Genomic DNA, 7,270 nt, shown 5'->3' on the forward strand with positions numbered 1-7,270 from the left:
AAGGTGAGTTAAGACAAAGGTTTAAATAAAGTCTCGATGGGGAGATTTCTGGTAAAATTGTGGTGTAAGTCAGTAAGTATCAAGCATTCTAGATTTCCCTGACAAACAGAACAAATTTGTGAACCTGCACTGACAAAAAGTCAAGAAGACTTAGGGCAGAGCAATAGTCCTCCCGGAATAACTCAAGAAGATGTTAAGAAAGACCAGGAGTTTAACTCATGTGAAGTGGGTAGCTCTGAAGAAATACCAAGCCAGGACCCTGGATTATTTGAGTCTCAAGTGAGCCTCAGCTGGAACCACAGAACTTCTACCTCCCAGACAGTGTGAAATTGGGAAGAAGAAAGGGGAACTCTTGATTTGAGGTTCTAGATCAGAGGGGAGAGTTGAAGTGAAGCTAGAAATACCATGCTCCTCCACCCCATGCTTCAAGGTGCTTATACTAATACTTCTCATGAAAAAAAAAAAAAAAAAAAAAAAAAAAAAACAAAGAAGAAAGATCCCAAACATAGAACATGGGAACAGGAAAGACTTCAGCTCATCTTCAGAGGAGGATGCTGCAATATAAAAAACAAAAAACAAAAAAAACTTATTTTACCTCAAATAATAACATTAAATGTTTGCCTGCAAAGAGAGAATTTACAGAACTGAAAAAGGAGTTTAAAAATCAAACAAGAGACATTGAAAAAATGTTAAAAAATTAACTTAAAAAATACAAAAAAACCCAAGATTATGAAAAAAGTTAACCAAATAGAAAAGGAGAGAAAGTTTTAAAGACAAAAATAACTCTTTGAAAATTAAAATTTATCAAAGAAATAACAAAACAATATAAAGAATGAAAAAATAGAACATAATGTGAAACACCTTCTAAGAAAAACAACAAATCTGGAGAATGAGGAGGAAGAGAAAATATAGCTATGAACAAAAATAATAAATAACCTCGATACAATAATGCAAGAAATAATCCAAGAAAACTCTTCAGGAGTGATAGAATAGGAGGGTACAAGTAGAAATAGAAAAAAATCCACCAGTCACCACCTCTAAGAGATCCTTTGTGGAACCACATAAGAATATTATTGCCAAAATTCAAAACCCTTAAAAAGATCCAAAAGAAAATTTTGCAAGAAACAAGGAAACAAAAAATAATTCAAATACACAAGAGCTACAATTTGAATTGTAGAGCACTTATCAGCAGCTACAATAAAAGACCACAGCTCCTAGGATCATTTATATCGACAAAGAAAAAGAACTAGGCCCATAGCCAAAAAATGCCATATCCAACAAAATTATCCATAATATTGAAAAAAGGACATTCAATCAACTTGTACATTTTCAGAACTTTCTTTCAGCCAAACCTGAACTCAATAGAAAATTTAACATGCAAGAGCCCATATACAAGACCAATTTCAAAGAACTTAAAATAAACAAATTGTTGATGTCTTTAGATGGAAACATTTGCCATGTACTTAAGATTGACATCAGCAATTGACTAGCTCAAAAGAAATATTGAGGCAGAATTAAACTTAAAAATAGCAATTATGTTATACAAATAAAGTTTAGAGGAAAAATAGACAAAGAGGCATTAATCGGGGAGGAGGGCTCTTAGTTCTGAAAACCCACTCACATTGGGAATGGATTAAATAGGCAACATTACATATATACCATGAAATACATCTATAAAGAAATAAGGGGAGAGGGATGCATTTCATTCCACAGGAAGCAGTGAGCCACTGCAATTTCTTTTTCTGAGAATAAGAGGTGAGTTGTCAGATCTGTATTTTAGGAATATCCATTAAACACTTTGTGGACAGTTATATAGCAAATGAATATATCAGATACAGGGAAATTAATAAAGTGATTATTGTAATAGTTCAAATAATTGATGATAGGGGCATGGATGAGACAGGTTGTTATGTGAATGCAATAAAGGTGATACATATGAGAGATGAATTGGTGTGAAACTGGAAGAGAAAGTCCCCATGTACAAGCTTTTCCTGAAGAATTCTGAGGCTATAATGGATGAAGGGGGTGTTGTTGATGAAATGAGTTAAATATTTAGAGTTGTTTGAATAATATATTAACAAAAGAAAATTGATTTAGCTCACCTATATTTTTTGCAAATTGTTTATTAAATTATTTATTAAAACCTCATGCTTTATGTGTGTGTGTGTAAGACATAAGCTAAGTGATAATGTCAATAAACATTTATTAAGCACCTACTATGAGCTAGGCTCTATTCTAAAAGTTGAATATTAATAGGATGATTAATTAAATGAAAACTAAACTGGGTTAAATGGCTATACTTAATGATTAAAGTCATTGCATTTTATAAACAAGGAAGCTGTCCAAGGAAACTGTTCTTAGCTTTCTATCATTCCACATTGTTAAAAGTAACTTTTTTTTTTTTTTTAACAGTATAAATGGATTTGCAGGTGATAAAATATTTAGAGGGATAGCTAAAACCCAGCAAAATAGAGACAGGAAAGAGAAAAAAAAAGATCTTGACAGACTACATCTCTGATATGAATCAGTATGGTATTTATTTTATAAGGAAAAACAATCTTGATGAGGATAAAGGCAAACCCTCATATTTGATTTAAAATATCAATTTTGTAATTATACATATCCAAATAGTATAGTGTGATGGGAAAATATTTGAAGTTTTTAACTTTCAAATATACCTTCTTCATTTTTTTTTTAATTTTAAAAACTTATTTTATAATTTTCCCAGTTACATTCAAAGCATTTTTTTAAACATTTGTTTTTAAGATTTTTGAGTTCTAGGTTCTCTCCCTTATCCCCACCCAAAATTAAGAAATCACATGTGAAGTTATTTAAAACATTTCTATAAAAGTCAAGTCATAGGAAAAATATATAGATCTCTCACCCTAATGAAAATAAAAAACCCTAAAGACAAATTAAGTTAAACATAGAAATACCAAGAATAACAGAGAATGATTCCATTTATATTCAGACTTGATCAGTTCCTTCTCTGGGTATGTGTAGGATTTTTCATCATAAGTCCTTGAGAGTAGGTGGAGATGATTGAATTACAAAGCATAATAAAGTCATTTACAGCTGGTCATCCCAGAACATGCTATTACTTTGTATACTTCACTTTGTTTATGGAGAATTTTCGAGGTTTTTGTTTTTGTTTTTGTTTTTTCCTTAGAGATCCTGCTTATCGTTTTATAGATTTTTTTAAAAAATTACTATTGCTAATTTTATCCCCCCCCATTTATTTTCTCTCTCCTTTTACCCTGTTCCCTCCTCAAAAGGGTTTAACTATTGACAACTCCCTCCCTCAGTATGCTTTCTCATCAATCTCTCTCCACCTTCCACATCCCATTCTCCTACTATTTTCCTACAGGAAAAGATAGATTCCTAAAGCCCTATTGAATGTGGATGTTATTTCCTATTTTAGCCAATTCTGATGAGAATAAGGTTCACTAACTCACCTTCTCCTCACCTTCTGTCCCTTTACTGTAAAATCCTTTTCTTGCTTCTTTTTTTTTTAAAGTCAAATAATTTGCACCATTCTACTTCTTCCTTTCCCTTTCTCCCTTTTCTCATCCTTTAACTTCATCATTTAAAAAATTGATATTATTCCTTCATATTCAACTCACACCCATGCCATCTGTCTATATATACTCCTTTTAATTGCCACAGTAATGAGATCATTCTAATGAGTTACAAGTATTGTCCTCCCTTGTGGGAATATAAACAGATAAACCTTATTAAGTCCCTTGTGATATCACTGTTCTGATTATCTCCTTATGCTTCTCTAGAGTCCTGTATTTGAAAACCAAATTTACCATTCAGCTTTGGTCTTTTAAACAGAAATCTTTTGTTGTTTGTTTGTTTGTTTGAAAATCTGTTTTTTATTGAATGATCACCCTTTCCCTTGAAGGATTATACTCAGTTTTTCTGGGTAGCTGATTCTTGGTTGCAATCCTAGCTCCAACACTCTTTGGAATATCGTATTCTAAGCCCTCTTATACTTTAATAGCTGCTAAATCTTGTGCTACCCTAACTGTGGCTCTACTATACTTGAATTATTTGTTTTTGGATGCTAGCAATATTTTCTCCTTCATCTGGGAGTTCCTGAAGTTGGCTATAACATTCCGGGGAGTTTTTATTTTGGGATCTCTTTCAGGAGGTGATTGGTGGATTCTTGTTATGGGCCAGAACTTAAAACAAGGTGCGAAGTCACTGGAATTTTTGGAGACAATGTTTACTTAGTTCACACCTTTAGAGTTCATTAGTTCGTACATTAGAGTTCACACCTCTAAGAGACTCCACACATTAGTTTTCACACCTTTAAGAGAGTTCACACATTAGGTCACACATTAGAGTTCACACCTTTAAGAGAGTTCACACATTAGTTCAAACATTAGATTTCACACCTTTAGAGAACATATATAAGCCCACTCTCTCTTGGAGGCAGTCAGATTCATTCCAACTTCCACTTTTGTGCTGGCTGGAGACATTGGGAAGACAAGAGGCAGAGACAAAGGACTAGTGGAAGATGGCAGGTACTGGTCTAGTCACTGGGAAGGTGGTGGTGGACGCCCTGCCTTACTTCGATCAGGGTTACGAAGCACCTGGTGTGCGGGAGGCTGCTGCTGCCTTGGTAGAGGAAGAAAGACATAGGGGGTACCGGACTACCAAGAACTATCTGAGCTACCTGCCAGCCCTGGATTACTCAGCCTTTGAGACTGACATTATGAGAAATGAATTTGAAAGATTGGCTGCCCGACAACCAATCAAACTGCTTAGCATGAAACGATATGAACTTCCAGCTCCCTCTTCTGGGCAGAAGAATGATATCTCTGCATGGCAGGAATGTGTAAACAATTCCATGGCCCAACTGGAGCATCAAGCAGTTCGCATTGAAAACCTTGAGTTGATGTCACAACACGGTTGCAATGCCTGGAAAGTATATAATGAAAATCTAGTTCATATGATTGAACAAGCCCAGAAAGAACTTCAGAAATTAAGAAAACATATTCAGGATTTGAACTGGCAGAGGAAGAATATGCAACTCACTGCTGGATCTAAATTGAGAGAAATGGAGTCGACGTGGATCTCACTTGTCAGTAAAAATTATGAGATCGAACGGACTATTGTACAGCTAGAAAATGAAATGTTCCAAATCAAGCAACAGCATGGGGAGGCAAACAAAACAATCATGCAGCAGGATTTCTGAAAAATTGGAGTGTAGGGGGAAGGGAGAGAAAGGGCATAATAGGAATTCTTAAGGAATCAGGACATTGAAAGATTCCCAAATCATGGTGGGAAATTGTTGAAAGAGTGGTAATGACCTGAATAGCTTGTGAATGCTTTATGAATATGATAGAAACTTAGAAACTGTACAGAATGTGTGAATTCATAGTTCTTTGTATTATATTTAATTCTATTGTCTATTTGTATTTCTTTGACAAATAAATTTTTATCTTAAAAAAAGAATATTACAGGTTTTTTGATTTCTATTTTACTCCATGGTTCTAGAATACTAGGACAGTTATTCTTGATAATTTCTTGAAAGATGACATCCAAAATCCTTTTTTTAATCATGACTTTCAGGTAGACCAAAATTATCTCTCCTGGATCTATTTCCCAGGTTAATACTTTTTCCAATGATACATTTCACATTTTTTTCAATTTTTTTCTTTTTTTTTTTTTTTCTTTTTTTTCATAAAGTCATTGTGTAATGCCAGAGAAACTGAGCAAGACAGGATTAGATAACATTTTAATAATTTATTAAATGGAGAGAGTTACTGGGACCAAATGGATCCATGGTTTCGTCCCAGGCTGAAGGAGACTATTGCCTCAAAGAATCCAGCCCTGAATGTTCACTAACAAGATTCTTTTATAGGGTAACAAGAACAATGACATAATGGGAGAGGTACCTAGATGGGGATGACCTAATGGGGGGAGAAACCTAGGATGAGGATGACATCATGGAGGCAGGCATAATGAAGGGAGGTACCAGAGAGGCTCCAGATAGTCTAATGATGTTTAAAATGGGTAAAGACTTTTATCCCATCAAACATTAAGAGGGAATAAGTATAGCCTAAGGTCTAAGATATAAGACCTTTATCCCAACATTAAGAGGGAATGGTTATAACCTGAGGCAGAGTAACTAAATAGGACAATTAGGGAAACTGGGTCAGGATATTAAAAGAGAACTGTGGCACAACATTTGGCTTTCATTTGTGCAATTCCATTTGTTCAATTGCATTTGCTCAATTCTATTTTTTAAGTAATAATTTTCCTGAGTGAGCTTTTGTTCCTCCTTTCCCAATTAACTAATTTTCTTTTTTTTTTCCCCTGAGGCAATTGAGGTTAAGTAACTTGCCCAGGGTCACATGGCCAGGAAGTGTTAAATGGCTGAGACCAGATTTAAAATCAGGTCCTCCAGACTTCAGGGCTGGTGCTCTATCTACTGCATCACCTAGCTGCTTTAACCAATTTTGCTTTTAAGGCATTCTTCTCATTAGTTTTTTTTTTTTTTTTTTCCTTTTTCCTCTCTCTCAATTTGGTCCTTATTTTTTTCTTCTGCCTCTCTTATTAATTTTCAAAATGCTTTTGAGCTCTTCCATGACCTGAAACCAAATCTTATTTTTCTCAAAGTCTTTGGCTGTAGGACCTTTGACTTTGTTATCATATTCTGAGTGTTTATTTTGATCCTCTTTGTCACCATAATAAGTTTTAATGGTCACAAACTTTTTTTGTTGTTGTTTTCTGCTTATTTTTCAAACCTTTTTCAAGGTTTTTTTTTTTTTTTTTTTTTTTTAATTATTAAAATAGGCCTCTTTTTCCAGGGGTTTTGTGTAGCTGTTTTCAAAAATCCTTCTGGGAATCTGACTACAAGCTCTCTTTTCTGCTCTAGATGTGTTAGGAGTGTCCCTGCCCCATTGTAGCTGTAAGATCTAGTATGCTGGCCCAGATCAAGCTTCTGCTGATCAGATCTCTGCTGGGACTGCTCACTACAGCCCTCCAACAGACCCTCTCCATTGACCTTCCAGGTCCTCCCTGTTGTTCCTGGACCGAGAGGTCCAGAAGCCTCCAGCACTGCTGCTGATCCAGAGGTCCCACCTGGATGATGCTAGAGTCCTGCTGAAGTTGGGGCCAGGCTGGATCTCCACTGGGATTGTGGGCTGGGCTCCCACTCTGGTTTCACAAGTCTTTTCTGCTGACTTTCTAGTTCCTCTTTTGTGTCTGTGAGCTGAGAGGTCGGGAAGCCACCAGGACATTGTTGATTCAGAGG

General features: G+C 35.3%; 1 pseudogene; it reads left to right on the forward strand.

Moving 5' to 3' along the window:
- Positions 1-4,525: 4,525 nt before the first annotated feature.
- LOC141553100 (pre-mRNA-splicing factor SPF27 pseudogene) lies at positions 4,526-5,206 on the forward strand (annotated as a pseudogene).
- The last annotated feature ends 2,064 nt before the right edge of the window (positions 5,207-7,270 follow it).

This window comes from Sminthopsis crassicaudata, chromosome 2, assembly GCF_048593235.1.
Source record: "Sminthopsis crassicaudata isolate SCR6 chromosome 2, ASM4859323v1, whole genome shotgun sequence".
In the NCBI taxonomy this organism is placed as follows: Eukaryota; Metazoa; Chordata; class Mammalia; order Dasyuromorphia; family Dasyuridae; genus Sminthopsis; species Sminthopsis crassicaudata.